This window comes from Lissotriton helveticus, chromosome 11 (assembly GCF_964261635.1).
Source record: "Lissotriton helveticus chromosome 11, aLisHel1.1, whole genome shotgun sequence".
NCBI lineage: Eukaryota > Metazoa > Chordata > Amphibia > Caudata > Salamandridae > Lissotriton > Lissotriton helveticus.
The window spans coordinates 175,756,082-175,778,264 of NC_136072.1; positions in this window are offsets into that span (position 1 = coordinate 175,756,082).

Sequence of the window (22,183 nt, forward strand, 5' to 3'; positions counted from 1 at the left end):
TTTTAATTCACTTCCCGGGTCCTGGAAGCATGAAAATCACTTTAAACATGCTAATTTTAGCTCTAAAACTGACGATCTACCTACAAATGTGAACTGACGTTCAAAAATAAAACATTTGAAAAAGGACCATTTTTCACCTTTCTGAAGCATGACGTAATGGGGGGTGTTATCTCTTTTGTCAAAAATCAGCCGTTTTTGCTTGAACATTAAATGCTTCCAAATGGTATTTAATTCACTTTAGCGGGGAGAAGAAACACTTTTTGAGACCTCAGAGTGAGTAAATTGGCCATTTTCATGCACTTTTACCCATTAAACAAATGTTGTGTTTAGGGCCCCTGGAAGCATGAAAATCACTTTAAACATGCTAATTTTATCTCTAAAACTGATGATCCACCTACAAATGTGAACTGAAGTTCAAAAATAAAACATTTGAAAACTGACAATTTTATACCTTTCTGAAGCATGACGTAATGGGGGGGTGTAATCTCTTTTGTCAAAAATCTGCCGTTTTTGCTTGAACATTAAATGCCTCCAAATGGTATTTAATTCACTTTAGCGGGGTGAAGAAACACTTTTTGAGACCTCAGAGCGAGTAAATTGGCCATTTTCATGCACTTTTAACCATTAAACAAATGTTGTGTTTAGGGCCCCTGGAAGCATGAAAATCACTTTAAACATACTAATTTTAGCTCTAAAACTGATGATCCACCTACAAATGTGAACTGACGTTCAAAAATAAAACATTTGAAAATGGACCATTTTTCACCTTTCTGAAGCATGACGTAATGGGGGGGGTGTTATCTCTATTGTCAAAAATCAGCTGTTTTTGCATGAACATTAAATGCCTCCAAATGGTTTTTAATTCACTTCCCGGGCCCCTGGAAGCATGAAACTCACTTTAAACATGCTAATTTTAGCTCTAAAACTGATGATCTACCTACAAATGTGAACTGACGTTCAAAAACAAAACTTTTGAAAACTGACCATTTTTCACCTTTCTGAAGCATGACGTAATGGGGGGATGTTATCTCTTTTGTCAAAAATCAGCTGTTTTTGCTTGAACATTAAATGCCTCCAAATGGTATTTAATTCACTTCCCGTGGTGAAGAAACACTTTTTGAGACCTCAGAGTGAGTAAATTGGCCATTTTCATGCACTTTTAACCATTCCACAAATGTTGTGTTTAGGGCCCCTGGAAGCATGAAAATCACTTTAAACATGCTAATTTTAGATCTAAAACTGATGATCCACCTACAAATGTGAACTGACGTTCAAAAATAAAACATTTGAAAACGGTCCATTTTTCACCTTTCTGAAGCATGACGTAATGGGGGGTGTTATCTCTTTTGCCAAAAATCAGCTGTTTTTGCTTGAACATTAAATGCCTCCAAATGGTTTTTAATTCACTTCCCGGGCCCCTGGAAGCATGAAAATCACTTTAAACATGCTAATTTTAGCTCTAAAACTGATTATCTACCTACAAATGTGAACTGACGTTTAAAAATAAAACATTTGAAAACGGACCATTTTTCACCTTTCTGAAGCATGACGTAATGGGGGGGTGTTATCTCTTTTGTCAAAAATCAGCTGTTTTTGCATGAACATTAAATGCCTCCAAATGGTTTTTAATTCACTTCCCGGGCCCCTGAAAGCATGAAAATCACTTTAAACAGGCTAATTTTAGCTCTAAAACTGATGATCTACCTACAAATGTGAACTGACGTTCAAAAATAAAACATTTGAAAACGGACCATTTTTCACCTTTCTGAAGCATGATGTAATGGGGGGGGGGGATTATCTCTTTTGTCAAAAATCAGCCGTTTTTGCTTGAACATTAAATGCCTCCAAATGGTATCAAATTCACTTCCCGGGGTGAAGAAACACTTTTTGAGACCCCAGAGTGAGTAAATTGGCCATTTTCATACAGTTTTATTCATTCCACAAATGTTCTGTTTAGGGCCCCTGGAAGCATGAAAATCACTTTAAACATGCTAATTTTAGCTCTAAAACTGATGATCCACCTACAAATGTGAACTGACATTCAAAAATAAAACATTTGAAAACGGACCATTTTTCACCTTTCTGAAGCATGACGTAATGGGTGGGGTGTTATCTCTTTTGTCAAAAATCAGCTCTTTTTGCATGAACATTAAATGCCTCCAAATGGTTTTTAATTCACTTCCCGGGCCCCTGGAAGCATGAAAATCACTTTAAACATGCTAATTTTAGCTCTAAAACTGATGATCTACCAACAAATGTTAACTGACATTCAAAAATAAAACATTTGAAAACGGACCATTTTTCACCTTTCTGAAGCATGACGTAATGGGGGGGGTGTTATCTCTTTTGTCAAAAATCAGCCGTTTTTGCTTGAACATTAAATGCCTCCAAATGGTATTTAATTCACTTTTGCGCGGTGAAGAAACACTTTTTGAGACCTCAGAGTGAGTAAATTGGCCATTTTCATGCACTTTTAACCATTAAACAAATGTTGTGTTTAGGGCCCCTGGAAGCATGAAAATCACTTTAAACATGCTAATTTTAGCTCTAAAACTGATGATCCACCTACAAATGTGAACTGAAGTTCAAAAATAAAACACTTGAAAACTGACCATTTTTCACCTTTCTGAAGCATGACGTAATGGGGGGGGGGTGTTATCTCTTTTGTCAAAAATCAGCTGTTTTTGCATGAACATTAAATGCCTCCAAATGGTTTTTAATTCACTTCCCGGGCCTCTGGAAGCATGAAAATCACTTTTAACATGCTAATTTTAGCTCTAAAACTGATGATCCACCTACAAATGTGAACTGAAGTTCAAAAATAAAACATTTGAAAACTGACCATTTTTCACCTTTCTGAAGCATGACGTAATGGGGGGGTGTTATCTCTTTTGTCAAAAATCAGCCGTTTTTGCTTGAACATTAAATGCTTCCAAATGGTATTTAATTCACTTCCCGGGGTGAAGAAACACTTTTTGAGACCCCAGAGTGAGTAAATTGGCCATTTTCATGCACTTTTAACCATTCCACAAATGTTGTGTTTAGGGCCCCTGGAAGCATGAAAATCACTTTAACCGCATGCGTGCGGGCGGAATTCCGCTCGCACGCTGAGATTTTGTAAAGCGCATGTTACATGGCGAGCTGGGCTCATCATGAGCGTGCGAGGAGGCTACTTCATGACGAGCCCAGCTCGTCATGAGCGTGGAAGGGGTTAAACATGCTAATTTTAGCTCTAAAACTGATGATCCAACTACAAATGTGAACTGAAGTTCAAAAATAAAACATTTGAAAACTGACCATTTTTCACCTTTCTGAAGCATGACATAATGGGGGGGTGTTATCTCTATTGTCAAAAATCAGCTGTTTTTGCATGAACATTAAATGCCTCCAAATGGTTTTTAATTCACTTCCCGAGCCCCTGGAAGCATGAAACTCACTTTAAACATGCTAATTTTAGCTCTAAAACTGATGATCTACCTACAAATGTGAACTGACGTTCAAAAACAAAACTTTTGAAAACGGACCATTTTTCACCTTTCTGAAGCATGACGTAATGGGGGGGTGTTATCTCTTTTGTAAAAAATCAGCTGTTTTTGCTTGAACATTAAATGCCTCCAAATGGTATTTAATTCACTTCCCGTGGTGAAGAAACACTTTTTGAGACCTCAGAGTGAGTAAATTGGCCATTTTCATGCACTTTTAACCATTCCACAAATGTTGTGTTTAGGGCCCCTGGAAGCATGAAAATCACTTTAAACATGCTAATTTTAGCTCTAAAACTGATGATCCACCTACAAATGTGAACTGACGTTCAAAAATAAAACATTTGAAAACGGTCCATTTTTCACCTTTCTGAAGCATGACGTAATGGGGGGGTGTTATCTCTTTTGCCAAAAATCAGCTGTTTTTGCTTGAACATTAAATGCCTCCAAATGGTTTTTAATTCACTTCCCGGGCCCCTGGAAGCATGAAAATCACTTTAAACATGCTAATTTTAGCCCTAAAACTGATTTATCTACCTACAAATGTGAACTGACGTTTAAAAATAAAACATTTGAAAACGGACCATTTTTCACCTTTCTGAAGCATGACATAATGGGGGGGGGTGTTATCTCTTTTGTCAAAAATCAGCTGATGTTTGCATGAACATTAAATGCCTCTAAATGGTTTTTAATTCACTTCCCAGGCCCCTGGAAGCATGAAAATCACATTAAACATGCTAATTTTAGCTCTAAAACTGATGATCTACCTACAAATGTGAACTGACGTTCAAAAATAAAACATTTGAAATCGGACCATTTTTCACCTTTCTGAAGCATGACGTAATAGGGGGGTGTTATCTCTTTTGTCAAAAATCAGCCGTTTTTGCTTGAACATGAAATGCCTCCAAATGGTATTTAATTCACTTCCCGGGGTGAAGAAACACTTTTTGAGACCTCAGAGTGAGTAAATTGGCCATTTTCATGCACTTTTAACCATTCCACAAATGTTGTGTTTAGGGCCCCTGGAAGCATGAAAATCACTTTAAACATGCTAATTTTAGCTCTAAAAGTGATGATCCACCTACAAATGTGAACTGAAGTTCAAAAATAAAACATTTGAAAACGGACCATTTTTCACTTTTCTGATGCATGACGTAATGGGGGGTGTTATCTCTTTTGTCAAAAATCAGCTGTTTTTGCATGAACATTAAATGCCTCCAAATGGTTTTTAATTCACTTCCTGGGCCTGTGGAAGCATGAAAATCACTTTAAACATGCTAATTTTAGCTCTAAAACTGATGATCCACCAACAAATGTGAACTGAAGTTCAAAAATAAAACATTTGAAAACGGACCATTTTTCACCTTTCTGAAGCATGACGTAATGGGGGGTGTTATCTCGTTTGTCAAAAATCAGCCGTTTTTGCTTGAACATTAAATGCTTCCAAATGGTATTTAATTCACTTCCCGGGGTGAAGAAACACTTTTTGAGACCCCGGAGTGAGTAAATTGGCCATTTTCATGCACTTTTAACCATTCCACAAATGTTGTGTTTAGGGCCCCTGGAAGCATGAAAATCACTTTAAACATGCTTATTTTAGCTCTAAAACTGATGATCCACCTACAAATGTGAACTGACGTTCAAAAATAAAACATTTGAAAACGGACCATTTGTCACCTTTCTGAAGCATGACGTAATGGGGGGGTGTTATCTCTATTGTCAAAAATCAGCTGTTTTTGCATGAACATTAAATGCCTCCAAATGGTTTTAAATTCACTTCCCGGGCCGGTGGAAGCATGAAACTCACTTTAAACATGCTAATTTTAGCTCTAAAACTGATGATCTACCTACAAATGTGAACTGAAGTTCAAAAATAAAACTTTTGAAAACGGACCATTTTTCACCTTTCTGAAGCATGACGTAATGGGGGGGTGTTATCTCTTTTGTTAAAAATCAGCGGTTTTTGCTTGAACATTAAATGCCTCCAAATGGTATTTAATTCACTTCCCGTGGTGAAGAAACACTTTTTGAGACCTCAGAGTGAGTAAATTGGCCATTTTCATGCACTTTTAACCATTCCACAAATGTTGTGTTTAGGGCCCCTGGAAGCATGAAAATCACTTTAAACATGCTAATTTTAGCTCTAAAACTTATGATCCACCTACAAATGTGAACTGACGTTCAAAAATAAAACATTTGAAAACGGTCCATTTTTCACCTTTCTGAAGCATGACGTAATGGGGGGGTGTTATCTCTTTTGTCAAAAATCAGCTGTTTTTGCTTGAACATTAAATGCCTCCAAATGGTTTTTAATTTACTTCCCGGGCCCCTGAAAGCATGAAAATCACTTTAAACAGGCTAATTTTAGCTCTAAAACTGATGATCTACCTACAAATGTGAACTGACGTTCAAAAATAAAACATTTGAAAACGGACCATTTTTCACCTTTCTGAAGCATGATGTAATGGGGGGGGTTATCTCTTTTGTCAAAAATCAGCCATTTTTGCTTGAACATTAAATGCCTCCAAATGGTATTAAATTCACTTCCCGGGGTGAAGAAACACTTTTTGAGACCCCAGAGTGAGTAAATTGGCCATTTTCATACACTTTTATTCATTCCACAAATGTTCTGTTTAGGGCCCCTGGAAGCATGAAAATCACTTTAAACATGCTAATTTTAGCTCTAAAACTGATGATCCACCTTCAAATGTGAACTGACATTCAAAAATAAAACATTTGAAAACGGACCATTTTTCACCTTTCTGAAGCATGACGTAATGGGGGGGTGTTATCTCTTTTGTCAAAAATCAGCTCTTTTTGCATGAACATTAAATGCCTCCAAATGGTTTTTAATTCACTTCCCGGGCCCCTGGAAGCATGAAAATCACTTTAAACATGCTAATTTTAGCTCTAAAACTGATGATCTACCTACAAATGTGAACTGACGTTCAAAAATAAAACATTTGAAAACGGACCATTTTTCACCTTTCTGAAGCATGACGTAATGGGGGGGTGTTATCTCTTTTGTCAAAAATCAGCTGTTTTTGCATGAACATTAAATGCCTCCAAATGGTTTTTAATTCACTTCCCGGGCCCCTGGAAGCATGAAAATCACTTTAAACATGCTAATTTTAGCTCTAAAACTGATGATCTACCTACAAATGTGAACTGACGTTCAAAAATAAAACATTTGAAAACGGACCATTTTTCACCTTTCTGACGCATGACGTAATGGGGGGGTGTTATCTCTTTTGTCAAAAATCAGCCGTTTTTGCTTGAACATTAAATGCCTCCAAATGGTATTTAATTCACTTCCCGGGTTGAAGAAACACTTTTTGATACCCCAGAGTGAGTAAATTGGCTATTTTCATGCACTTTTAATCATTCCACAAATGTTTTGTTTAGGGCCCCTGGAAGCATGAAAATCACGTTAAACATGCTAATTTTAGCTCTAAAACTGATGATCCACCTACAAAGGTGAACTGACGTTCAAAAATAAAACATTTGGAAACGGACCATTTTTCACCTTTCTGAAGCATGACGTAATGGGGGGGTGTTATCTCTTTTGTCAAAAATCAGCTCTTTTTGCATGAACATTAAATGCCTCCAAATGGTTTTTAATTCACTTCCCGGGCCCCTGGAAGCATGAAAATCACATTAAACATGCTAATTTTAGCTCTAAAACTGATGATCCACCTACAAATGTGAACTGAAGTTCAAAAATAAAACATTTGAAAACTGACCATTTTTCACCTTTCTGAAGCATGACGTAATGGGGGGGTGTTATCTCTTTTGTCAAAAATCAGCCGTTTTTGCTTGAACATTAAATGCTTCCAAATGGTATTTAATTCACTTCCCGGGGTGAAGAAACACTTTTTGAGACCCCAGAGTGAGTAAATTGGCCATTTTCATGCACTTTTAACCATTCCACAAATGTTGTGTTTAGGGCCCCTGGAAGCATGAAAATCACTTTAACCGCATGCGTGCGGGAGGAATTCCGCTCGCACGCTGAGATTTTGTAAAGCGCATGTTACATGGCGAGCTGGGCTCATCATGAGCGTGCGAGGAGGCTACCTCATGACGAGCCCAGCTCGTCATGAGCGTGGAAGGGGTTAAACATGCTAATTTTAGCTCTAAAACTGATGATCCACCTACAAATGTGAACTGAAGTTCAAAAATAAAACATTTGAAAACTGACCATTTTTCACCTTTCTGAAGCATGACGTAATGGGGGGGTGTTATCTCTTTTGTAAAAAATCAGCTGTTTTTGCTTGAACATTAAATGCCTCCAAATGGTATTTAATTCACTTCCCGTGGTGAAGAAACACTTTTTGAGACCTCAGAGTGAGTAAATTGGCCATTTTCATGCACTTTTAACCATTCCACAAATGTTGTGTTTAGGGCCCCTGGAAGCATGAAAATCACTTTAAACATGCTAATTTTAGATCTAAAACTGATGATCCACCTACAAATGTGAACTGACGTTCAAAAATAAAACATTTGAAAACGGTCCATTTTTCACCTTTCTGAAGCATGACGTAATGGGGGGGTGTTATCTCTTTTGCCAAAAATCAGCTGTTTTTGCTTGAACATTAAATGCCTCCAAATGGTTTTTAATTCACTTCCCGGGCCCCTGGAAGCATGAAAATCACTTTAAACATGCTAATTTTAGCCCTAAAACTGATTTATCTACCTACAAATGTGAACTGACGTTTAAAAATAAAACATTTGAAAACGGACCATTTTTCACCTTTCTGAAGCATGACATAATGGGGGGGGTGTTATCTCTTTTGTCAAAAATCAGCTGATGTTTGCATGAACATTAAATGCCTCTAAATGGTTTTTAATTCACTTCCCAGGCCCCTGGAAGCATGAAAATCACATTAAACATGCTAATTTTAGCTCTAAAACTGATGATCTACCTACAAATGTGAACTGACGTTCAAAAATAAAACATTTGAAATCGGACCATTTTTCACCTTTCTGAAGCATGACGTAATAGGGGGGTGTTATCTCTTTTGTCAAAAATCAGCCGTTTTTGCTTGAACATGAAATGCCTCCAAATGGTATTTAATTCACTTCCCTGGGTGAAGAAACACTTTTTGAGACCTCAGAGTGAGTAAATTGGCCATTTTCATGCACTTTTAACCATTCCACAAATGTTGTGTTTAGGGCCCCTGGAAGCATGAAAATCACTTTAAACATGCTAATTTTAGCTCTAAAAGTGATGATCCACCTACAAATGTGAACTGAAGTTCAAAAATAAAACATTTGAAAACGGACCATTTTTCACTTTTCTGATGCATGACGTAATGGGGGGTGTTATCTCTTTTGTCAAAAATCAGCTGTTTTTGCATGAACATTAAATGCCTCCAAATGGTTTTAAATCACTTCCTGGGCCTGTGGAAGCATGAAAATCACTTTAAACATGCTAATTTTAGCTCTAAAACTGATGATCCACCAACAAATGTGAACTGAAGTTCAAAAATAAAACATTTGAAAACGGACCATTTTTCACCTTTCTGAAGCATGACGTAATGGGGGGTGTTATCTCGTTTGTCAAAAATCAGCCGTTTTTGCTTGAACATTAAATGCTTCCAAATGGTATTTAATTCACTTCCCGGGGTGAAGAAACACTTTTTGAGACCCCGGAGTGAGTAAATTGGCCATTTTCATGCACTTTTAACCATTCCACAAATGTTGTGTTTAGGGCCCCTGGAAGCATGAAAATCACTTTAAACATGCTTATTTTAGCTCTAAAACTGATGATCCACCTACAAATGTGAACTGACGTTCAAAAATAAAACATTTGAAAACGGACCATTTGTCACCTTTCTGAAGCATGACGTAATGGGGGGGTGTTATCTCTATTGTCAAAAATCAGCTGTTTTTGCATGAACATTAAATGCCTCCAAATGGTTTTAAATTCACTTCCCGGGCCGGTGGAAGCATGAAACTCACTTTAAACATGCTAATTTTAGCTCTAAAACTGATGATCTACCTACAAATGTGAACTGAAGTTCAAAAATAAAACTTTTGAAAACGGACCATTTTTCACCTTTCTGAAGCATGACGTAATGGGGGGGTGTTATCTCTTTTGTTAAAAATCAGCCGTTTTTGCTTGAACATTAAATGCCTCCAAATGGTATTTAATTCACTTCCCGTGGTGAAGAAACACTTTTTGAGACCTCAGAGTGAGTAAATTGGCCATTTTCATGCACTTTTAACCATTCCACAAATGTTGTGTTTAGGGCCCCTGGAAGCATGAAAATCACTTTAAACATGCTAATTTTAGCTCTAAAACTTATGATCCACCTACAAATGTGAACTGACGTTCAAAAATAAAACATTTGAAAACGGTCCATTTTTCACCTTTCTGAAGCATGACGTAATGGGGGGGTGTTATCTCTTTTGTCAAAAATCAGCTGTTTTTGCTTGAACATTAAATGCCTCCAAATGGTTTTTAATTTACTTCCCGGGCCCCTGAAAGCATGAAAATCACTTTAAACAGGCTAATTTTAGCTCTAAAACTGATGATCTACCTACAAATGTGAACTGACGTTCAAAAATAAAACATTTGAAAACGGACCATTTTTCACCTTTCTGAAGCATGATGTAATGGGGGGGGTTATCTCTTTTGTCAAAAATCAGCCATTTTTGCTTGAACATTAAATGCCTCCAAATGGTATTAAATTCACTTCCCGGGGTGAAGAAACACTTTTTGAGACCCCAGAGTGAGTAAATTGGCCATTTTCATACACTTTTATTCATTCCACAAATGTTCTGTTTAGGGCCCCTGGAAGCATGAAAATCACTTTAAACATGCTAATTTTAGCTCTAAAACTGATGATCCACCTTCAAATGTGAACTGACATTCAAAAATAAAACATTTGAAAACGGACCATTTTTCACCTTTCTGAAGCATGACGTAATGGGGGGGGTGTTATCTCTTTTGTCAAAAATCAGCTCTTTTTGCATGAACATTAAATGCCTCCAAATGGTTTTTAATTCACTTCCCGGGCCCCTGGAAGCATGAAAATCACTTTAAACATGCTAATTTTAGCTCTAAAACTGATGATCTACCTACAAATGTGAACTGACGTTCAAAAATAAAACATTTGAAAACGGACCATTTTTCACCTTTCTGAAGCATGACGTAATGGGGGGGTGTTATCTCTTTTGTCAAAAATCAGCTCTTTTTGCATGAACATTAAATGCCTCCAAATGGTATTTATTTCACTTTAGCGGGGTGAAGAACACTTTTTGAGACCTCAGAGTTAGTAAATTGGCCATTTTCATGCACTTTTAACCATTAAACAAATGTTGTGTTTAGGGCCCCTGGAAGCATGAAAATCACTTTAAACATACTAATTTTAGTTCTAAAACTGATGATCCACCTACAAATGTGAACTGAAGTTCAAAAATAAAACATTTGAAAACGGACCATTTTTCACCTTTCTGAAGCATGACGTTATGGGGGGTGCTATCTCTTTTGTCAAAAATCAGCTGTTTTTGGATGAACATTAAATGCCTCCAAATGGTTTTTAATTCACTTCCCGGGCCCCTGGAAGCATGAAAATCACTTTAAACATGCTAATTTTAGCTCTAAAACTGATGATCTACCTACAAATGTGAACTGACGTTCAAAAATAAAACATTTGAAAACGGACCATTTTTCACCTTTCTGACGCATGACGTAATGGGGGGTGTTATCTCTTTTGTCAAAAATCAGCCGTTTTTGCTTGAACATTAAATGCCTCCAAATGGTATTTAATTCACTTCCCGGGTTGAAGAAACACTTTTTGATACCCCAGAGTGAGTAAATTGGCTATTTTCATGCACTTTTAATCATTCCACAAATGTTTTGTTTAGGGCCCCTGGAAGCATGAAAATCACGTTAAACATGCTAATTTTAGCTCTAAAACTGATGATCCACCTACAAATGTGAACTGAAGTTCAAAAATAAAACATTTGAAAACGGACCATTTTTCACCTTTCTGAAGCATGACGTTATGGGGGGTGCTATCTCTTTTGTCAAAAATCAGCTGTTTTTGCATGAACATTAAATGCCTCCAAATGGTTTTTAATTCACTTCCCGGGCCCCTGAAAGCATGAAAATCACTTTAAACATGCTAATTTTAGCTCTAAAACTGATGATCTACCTACAAATGTGAACTGACGTTCAAAAATAAAATATTTGAAAACGGACCTTTTTTCACCTTTCTGAAGCATGACATAATGGGGGGGTGTTATCTCTTTTGTCAAAAATCAGACGTTTTTACTTGAACATTAAATGCCTCCAAATGGTATTTAATTCACTTCCCGGGGTGAAGAAACACTTTTTGAGACCCCAGAGTGAGTAAATTGGCCATTTTAATGCACTTTTAACCATTCCACAAATGTTGTGTTTAGGGCCCCTGGAAGCCTGAAAATCACTTTAAACATGCTAATTTTAGCTCTAAAACTGATGATCCACCTACAAATGTGAACTGACGTTCAAAAATAAAACATTTGAAAACGGTCCATTTTTCACCTATCTGAAGCATGACGTAATGGGGGGGTGTTATCTCTTTTGCCAAAAATCAGCTGTTTTTGCTTGAACATTAAATGCCTCCAAATGGTTTTTAATTCACTTCCCGGGCCCCTGGAAGCATGGAAATCACTTTAAACATGCTAATTTTAGCTCTAAAACTGATGATCTACCTACAAATGTGAACTGACGTTTAAAAATAAAACATTTGAAAACGGACCATTTTTCACCTTTCTGAAGCATGACATAATGGGGGGGTGTTATCTCTTTTGTCAAAAATCAGCTGATGTTTGCATGAACATTAAATGCCTCCAAATGGTTTTTAATTCACTTCCCAGGCCCCTGGAAGCATGAAAATCACATGAAACATGCTAATTTTAGCTCTAAAACTGATGATCTACCTACAAATGTGAACTGACGTTCAAAAATAAAACATTTGAAAACGGACCATTTTTCACCTTTCTGAAGCATGACGTAATGGGGGGGTGTTATCTCTTTTGTCAAAAATCAGCTGTTTTTGCATGAACATTAAATGCCTCCAAATGGTTTTTAATTCACTTCCCGGGCCCCTGGAAGCATGAAAATCACTTTAAACATGATAATTTTAGCTCTAAAACTGATGATCCACCTACAAATGTGAACTGAAGTTCAAAAATAAAACATTTGAAAACGGACCATTTTTCACCTTTCTGAAGCATGATGCAATGGGGGGGGTGTTATCTCTTTTGTCAATAATCAGCCGTTTTTGCTTGAACATTAAATGCTTCCAAATGGTATTTAATGCACTTCCCTGGGTGAAGAAACACTTTATGAGACCCCAGAGTGAGTAAATTGGCCATTTTCATGCACTTTTAACCATTCCACAAATGTTGTGTTTAGGGCCCCTGGAAGCATGAAAATCACTTTAAACATGCTAATTTTAGCTCTAAAACTGATGATCCACCTACAAATGTGAACTGACGTTCAAAAATAAAACATTTGAAAACGGACCATTTTTCACCTTTCTGAAGCATGACGTAATGAGGGGGTGTTATCTCTTTTGTAAAAAATCAGCTGTTTTTGCATGAACATTAAATGCCTCCAAATGGTTTTTAATTCACTTCCCGGGCCCCTGGAAGCATGAAAATCACTTTAAACATGCTAATTTTAGCTCTAAAACTGATGATCTACCTACAAATGTGAACTGACGTTCAAAAATAAAACATTTGCAAACGGACCTTTTTTCACCTTTCTGAAGCATGACGTAATGGGGGGGTGTTATCTCTTTTGTCAAAAATCAGCCGTTTTTGCTTGAACATTAAATGCTTCCAAATGGTATTTAATGCACTTCCCTGGGTGAAGAAACACTTTATGAGACCCCAGAGTGAGTAAATTGGCCATTTTCATGCACTTTTAACCATTCCACAAATGTTGTGTTTAGGGCCCCTGGAAGCATGAAAATCACTTTAAACATGCTAATTTTAGCTCTAAAACTGATGATCCACCTACAAATGTGAACTGACATTCAAAAATAAAACATATGAAAACGGACCATTTTTCACCTTTCTGAAGCATGACGTAATGAGGGGGTGTTATCTCTTTTGTCAAAAATCAGCTGTTTTTGCATGAACATTAAATGCCTCCAAATGGTTTTTAATTCACTTCCCGGGCCCCTGAAAGCATGAAAATCACTTTAAACAGGCTAATTTTAGCTCTAAAACTGATGATCTACCTACAAATGTGAACTGACGTTCAAAAATAAAACATTTGAAAACGGACCATTTTTCACCTTTCTGAAGCATGATGTAATGGGGGGGGTTATCTCTTTTGTCAAAAATCAGCCATTTTTGCTTGAACATTAAATGCCTCCAAATGGTATTAAATTCACTTCCCGGGGTGAAGAAACACTTTTTGAGACCCCAGAGTGAGTAAATTGGCCATTTTCATACACTTTTATTCATTCCACAAATGTTCTGTTTAGGGCCCCTGGAAGCATGAAAATCACTTTAAACATGCTAATTTTAGCTCTAAAACTGATGATCCACCTTCAAATGTGAACTGACATTCAAAAATAAAACATTTGAAAACGGACCATTTTTCACCTTTCTGAAGCATGACGTAATGGGGGGGGTGTTATCTCTTTTGTCAAAAATCAGCTCTTTTTGCATGAACATTAAATGCCTCCAAATGGTTTTTAATTCACTTCCCGGGCCCCTGGAAGCATGAAAATCACTTTAAACATGCTAATTTTAGCTCTAAAACTGATGATCTACCTACAAATGTGAACTGACGTTCAAAAATAAAACATTTGAAAACGGACCATTTTTCACCTTTCTGAAGCATGACGTAATGGGGGGGTGTTATCTCTTTTGTCAAAAATCAGCTCTTTTTGCATGAACATTAAATGCCTCCAAATGGTATTTATTTCACTTTAGCGGGGTGAAGAACACTTTTTGAGACCTCAGAGTGAGTAAATTGGCCATTTTCATGCACTTTTAACCATTAAACAAATGTTGTGTTTAGGGCCCCTGGAAGCATGAAAATCACTTTAAACATACTAATTTTAGTTCTAAAACTGATGATCCACCTACAAATGTGAACTGAAGTTCAAAAATAAAACATTTGAAAACGGACCATTTTTCACCTTTCTGAAGCATGACGTTATGGGGGGTGCTATCTCTTTTGTCAAAAATCAGCTGTTTTTGGATGAACATTAAATGCCTCCAAATGGTTTTTAATTCACTTCCCGGGCCCCTGGAAGCATGAAAATCACTTTAAACATGCTAATTTTAGCTCTAAAACTGATGATCTACCTACAAATGTGAACTGACGTTCAAAAATAAAACATTTGAAAACGGACCATTTTTCACCTTTCTGACGCATGACGTAATGGGGGGTGTTATCTCTTTTGTCAAAAATCAGCCGTTTTTGCTTGAACATTAAATGCCTCCAAATGGTATTTAATTCACTTCCCGGGTTGAAGAAACACTTTTTGATACCCCAGAGTGAGTAAATTGGCTATTTTCATGCACTTTTAATCATTCCACAAATGTTTTGTTTAGGGCCCCTGGAAGCATGAAAATCACGTTAAACATGCTAATTTTAGCTCTAAAACTGATGATCCACCTACAAATGTGAACTGAAGTTCAAAAATAAAACATTTGAAAACGGACCATTTTTCACCTTTCTGAAGCATGACGTTATGGGGGGTGCTATCTCTTTTGTCAAAAATCAGCTGTTTTTGCATGAACATTAAATGCCTCCAAATGGTTTTTAATTCACTTCCCGGGCCCCTGAAAGCATGAAAATCACTTTAAACATGCTAATTTTAGCTCTAAAACTGATGATCTACCTACAAATGTGAACTGACGTTCAAAAATAAAATATTTGAAAACGGACCTTTTTTCACCTTTCTGAAGCATGACATAATGGGGGGGTGTTATCTCTTTTGTCAAAAATCAGACGTTTTTACTTGAACATTAAATGCCTCCAAATGGTATTTAATTCACTTCCCGGGGTGAAGAAACACTTTTTGAGACCCCAGAGTGAGTAAATTGGCCATTTTAATGCACTTTTAACCATTCCACAAATGTTGTGTTTAGGGCCCCTGGAAGCCTGAAAATCACTTTAAACATGCTAATTTTAGCTCTAAAACTGATGATCCACCTACAAATGTGAACTGACGTTCAAAAATAAAACATTTGAAAACGGTCCATTTTTCACCTATCTGAAGCATGACGTAATGGGGGGGTGTTATCTCTTTTGCCAAAAATCAGCTGTTTTTGCTTGAACATTAAATGCCTCCAAATGGTTTTTAATTCACTTCCCGGGCCCCTGGAAGCATGGAAATCACTTTAAACATGCTAATTTTAGCTCTAAAACTGATGATCTACCTACAAATGTGAACTGACGTTTAAAAATAAAACATTTGAAAACGGACCATTTTTCACCTTTCTGAAGCATGACATAATGGGGGGGTGTTATCTCTTTTGTCAAAAATCAGCTGATGTTTGCATGAACATTAAATGCCTCCAAATGGTTTTTAATTCACTTCCCAGGCCCCTGGAAGCATGAAAATCACATGAAACATGCTAATTTTAGCTCTAAAACTGATGATCTACCTACAAATGTGAACTGACGTTCAAAAATAAAACATTTGAAAACGGACCATTTTTCACCTTTCTGAAGCATGACGTAATGGGGGGGTGTTATCTCTTTTGTCAAAAATCAGCTGTTTTTGCATGAACATTAAATGCCTCCAAATGGTTTTTAATTCACTTCCCGGGCCCCTGGAAGCATGAAAATCACTTTAAACATGATAATTTTAGCTCTAAAACTGATGATCCACCTACAAATGTGAACTGAAGTTCAAAAATAAAACATTTGAAAACGGACCATTTTTCACCTTTCTGAAGCATGATGCAATGGGGGGGGTGTTATCTCTTTTGTCAATAATCAGCCGTTTTTGCTTGAACATTAAATGCTTCCAAATGGTATTTAATGCACTTCCCTGGGTGAAGAAACACTTTATGAGACCCCAGAGTGAGTAAATTGGCCATTTTCATGCACTTTTAACCATTCCACAAATGCTGTGTTTAGGGCCCCTGGAAGCATGAAAATCACTTTAAACATGCTAATTTTAGCTCTAAAACTGATGATCCACCTACAAATGTGAACTGACGTTCAAAAATAAAACATTTGAAAACGGACCATTTTTCACCTTTCTGAAGCATGACGTAATGAGGGGGTGTTATCTCTTTTGTAAAAAATCAGCTGTTTTTGCATGAACATTAAATGCCTCCAAATGGTTTTTAATTCACTTCCCGGGCCCCTGGAAGCATGAAAATCACTTTAAACATGCTAATTTTAGCTCTAAAACTGATGATCTACCTACAAATGTGAACTGACGTTCAAAAATAAAACATTTGCAAACGGACCTTTTTTCACCTTTCTGAAGCATGACGTAATGGGGGGGTGTTATCTCTTTTGTCAAAAATCAGCCGTTTTTGCTTGAACATTAAATGCTTCCAAATGGTATTTAATGCACTTCCCTGGGTGAAGAAACACGTTATGAGACCCCAGAGTGAGTAAATTGGCCATTTTCATGCACTTTTAACCATTCCACAAATGTTGTGTTTAGGGCCCCTGGAAGCATGAAAATCACTTTAAACATGCTAATTTTAGCTCTAAAACTGATGATCCACCTACAAATGTGAACTGACATTCAAAAATAAAACATATGAAAACGGACCATTTTTCACCTTTCTGAAGCATGACGTAATGAGGGGGTGTTATCTCTTTTGTAAAAAATCAGCTGTTTTTGCATGAACATTAAATGCCTCCAAATGGTTTTTAATTCACTTCCCGGGCCCCTGGAAGCATGAAAATCACTTTAAACATGCTAATTTTAGCTCTAAAACTGATGATCTACCTACAAATTTGAACTGACGTTCAAAAATAAAACATTTGAAAACGGACCATTTTTCACCTTTCTGAAGCATGACGTAATGGGGGGGTGTTATCTCTTTTGTCAAAAATCAGCTGTTTTTGCATGAATAATAAATGCCTCCAAATGGTTTTTAATTCACTTCCCGGGCCCCTGGAAGCATGAAAATCACTTTAAATATGCTAATTTTAGCTCTAAAACTGATGATCTACCTACAAATGTGAACTGACGTTCAAAAATAAAACATTTGAAAACGGACCATTTTTCACCTTTCTGAAGCATGACGTAATGGGGGGGTGTTATCTCTTTTGTCAAAAATCAGCCGTTTTTGCTTGAACATGTATTGCTTCCAAATGGTATTTAATTCACTTCCCGGGGTGAAGAAACACTTTTTGAGACCTCAGAGTGAGTAAATTGGCCATTTTCATGCACTTTTAACCATTCCACAAATGTTGTGTTTAGGGCCCCTGGAAGCATGAAAATCACTTTAAACATGCTAATTTTAGCTCTAAAACTGATGATCTACCTGCAAATGTGAACTGACGTTCAAAAATAAAACATTTGAAAACGGACCATTTTTCACCTTTCTGAAGCATGACGTAATAGGGGGGGTGTTATCTCTTTTGTCAAAAATCAGCTGTTTTTGCATGAACATTAAATGCCTCCAAATGGTTTTTAATTCACTTCCCGGGCCCCTGAAAGCATGAAAATCACTTTAAACAGGCTAATTTTAGCTCTAAAACTGATGATCTACCTACAAATGTGAACTGACGTTCAAAAATAAAACATTTGAAAACGGACCATTTTTCACCTTTCTGAAGCATGATGTAATGGGGGGGGGGGATTATCTCTTTTGTCAAAAATCAGCCGTTTTTGCTTGAACATTAAATGCCTCCAAATGGTATCAAATTCACTTCCCGGGGTGAAGAAACACTTTTTAAGACCCCAGAGTGAGTAAATTGGCCATTTTCATACACTTTTATTCATTCCACAAATGTTCTGTTTAGGGCCCCTGGAAGCATGAAAATCACTTTAAACATGCTAATTTTAGCTCTAAAACTGATGATCCACCTACAAATGTGAACTGACATTCAAAAATAAAACATTTGAAAACGGACCATTTTTCACCTTTCTGAAGCATGACGTAATGGGGGGGTGTTATCTCTTTTGTCAAAAATCAGCTCTTTTTGCATGAACATTAAATGCCTCCAAATGGTTTTTAATTCACTTCCCGAGCCCCTGGAAGCATGAAACTCACTTTAAACATGCTAATTTTAGCTCTAAAACTGATGATCTACCTACAAATGTGAACTGACGTTCAAAAACAAAACTTTTGAAAACGGACCATTTTTCACCTTTCTGAAGCATGACGTAATGGGGGGGTGTTATCTCTTTTGTAAAAAAATCCGCTGTTTTTGCTTGAACATTAAATGCCTCCAAATGGTATTTAATTCACTTCCCGTGGTGAAGAAACACTTTTTGAGACCTCAGAGTGAGTAAATTGGCCATTTTCATGCACTTTTAACCATTCCACAAATGTTGTGTTTAGGGCCCCTGGAAGCATGAAAATCACTTTAAACATGCTAATTTTAGCTCTAAAACTGATGATCCACCTACAAATGTGAACTGACGTTCAAAAATAAAACATTTGAAAACGGTCCATTTTTCACCTTTCTGAAGCATGACGTAATGGGGGGGTGTTATCTCTTTTGCCACAAATCAGCTGTTTTTGCTTGAACATTAAATGCCTCCAAATGGTTTTTAATTCACTTCCCGGGCCCCTGGAAGCATAAAAATCACTTTAAACATGCTAATTTTAGCTCTAAAACTGATTATCTACCTACAAATGTGAACTGACGTTTAAAAATAAAACATTTGAAAACGGACCATTTTTCACCTTTCTGAAGCATGACATAATGGGGGGGGGGGGTGTTATCTCTTTTGTCAAAAATCAGCTGATGTTTGCATGAACATTAAATGCCTCCAAATGGTTTTTAATTCACTTCCCAGGCCCCTGGAAGCATGAAAATCACATTAAACATGCTAATTTTAGCTCTAAAACTGATGATCTACCTACAAATGTGAACTGACGTTCAAAAATAAAACATTTGAAAACGGACCATTTTTCACCTTTCTGAAGCATGACGTAATAGGGGGGTGTTATCTCTTTTGTCAAAAATCAGCCGTTTTTGCTTGAACATTAAATGCCTCCAAATGGTTTTTAATTCACTTCCCAGGCCCCTGGAAGCATGAAAATCACATTAAACATGCTAATTTTAGCTCTAAAACTGATGATCTACCTACAAATGTGAACTGACGTTCAAAAATAAAACATTTGCAAACGGACCTTTTTTCACCTTTCTGAAGCATGACGTAATGGGGGGGGTGTTATCTCTTTTGTCAAAAATCAGCCGTTTTTGCTTGAACATTAAATGCTTCCAAATGGTATTTAATGCACTTCCCTGGGTGAAGAAACACTTTATGAGACCCCAGAGTGAGTAAATTGGCCATTTTCATGCACTTTTAACCATTCCACAAATGTTGTGTTTAGGGCCCCTGGAAGCATGAAAATCACTTTAAACATGCTAATTTTAGCTCTAAAACTGATGATCTACCTGCAAATGTGAACTGACGTTCAAAAATAAAACATTTGAAAACGGACCATTTTTCACCTTTCTGAAGCATGACGTAATAGGGGGGGTGTTATCTCTTTTGTCAAAAATCAGCTGTTTTTGCATGAACATTAAATGCCTCCAAATGGTTTTTAATTCACTTCCCGGGCCCCTGAAAGCATGAAAATCACTTTAAACAGGCTAATTTTAGCTCTAAAACTGATGATCTACCTACAAATGTGAACTGACGTTCAAAAATAAAACATTTGAAAACGGACCATTTTTCACCTTTCTGAAGCATGATGTAATGGGGGGGGGGGATTATCTCTTTTGTCAAAAATCAGCCGTTTTTGCTTGAACATTAAATGCCTCCAAATGGTATCAAATTCACTTCCCGGGGTGAAGAAACACTTTTTAAGACCCCAGAGTGAGTAAATTGGCCATTTTCATACACTTTTATTCATTCCACAAATGTTCTGTTTAGGGCCCCTGGAAGCATGAAAATCACTTTAAACATGCTAATTTTAGCTCTAAAACTGATGATCCACCTACAAATGTGAACTGACATTCAAAAATAAAACATTTGAAAACAGACCATTTTTCACCTTTCTGAAGCATGACGTAATGGGGGGGTGTTATCTCTTTTGTCAAAAATCAGCTCTTTTTGCATAAACATTAAATGCCTCCAAATGGTTTTTAATTCACTTCCCGAGCCCCTGGAAGCATGAAACTCACTTTAAACATGCTAATTTTAGCTCTAAAACTGATGATCTACCTACAAATGTGAACTGACGTTCAAAAACAAAACTTTTGAAAACGGACCATTTTTCACCTTTCTGAAGCATGACGTAATGGGGGGGTGTTATCTCTTTTGTAAAAAAATCCGCTGTTTTTGCTTGAACATTAAATGCCTCCAAATGGTATTTAATTCACTTCCCGTGGTGAAGAAACACTTTTTGAGACCTCAGAGTGAGTAAATTGGCCATTTTCATGCACTTTTAACCATTCCACAAATGTTGTGTTTAGGGCCCCTGGAAGCATGAAAATCACTTTAAACATGCTAATTTTAGCTCTAAAACTGATGATCCACCTACAAATGTGAACTGACGTTCAAAAATAAAACATTTGAAAACGGTCCATTTTTCACCTTTCTGAAGCATGACGTAATGGGGGGGTGTTATCTCTTTTGCCACAAATCAGCTGTTTTTGCTTGAACATTAAATGCCTCCAAATGGTTTTTAATTCACTTCCCGGGCCCCTGGAAGCATGAAAATCACTTTAAACATGCTAATTTTAGCTCTAAAACTGATTATCTACCTACAAATGTGAACTGACGTTTAAAAATAAAACATTTGAAAACGGACCATTTTTCACCTTTCTGAAGCATGACATAATGGGGGGGGGGGTGTTATCTCTTTTGTCAAAAATCAGCTGATGTTTGCATGAACATTAAATGCCTCCAAATGGTTTTTAATTCACTTCCCAGGCCCCTGGAAGCATGAAAATCACATTAAACATGCTAATTTTAGCTCTAAAACTGATGATCTACCTACAAATGTGAACTGACGTTCAAAAATAAAACATTTGAAAACGGACCATTTTTCACCTTTCTGAAGCATGACGTAATAGGGGGGTGTTATCTCTTTTGTCAAAAATCAGCCGTTTTTGCTTGAACATTAAATGCCTCCAAATGGTTTTTAATTCACTTCCCAGGCCCCTGGAAGCATGAAAATCACATTAAACATGCTAATTTTAGCTCTAAAACTGATGATCTACCTACAAATGTGAACTGACGTTCAAAAATAAAACATTTGCAAACGGACCTTTTTTCACCTTTCTGAAGCATGACGTAATGGGGGGGTGTTATCTCTTTTGTCAAAAATCAGCCGTTTTTGCTTGAACATTAAATGCTTCCAAATGGTATTTAATGCACTTCCCTGGGTGAAGAAACACTTTATGAGACCCCAGAGTGAGTAAATTGGCCATTTTCATGCACTTTTAACCATTCCACAAATGTTGTGTTTAGGGCCCCTGGAAGCATGAAAATCACTTTAAACATGCTAATTTTAGCTCTAAAACTGATGATCCACCTACAAATGTGAACTGACATTCAAAAATAAAACATATGAAAACG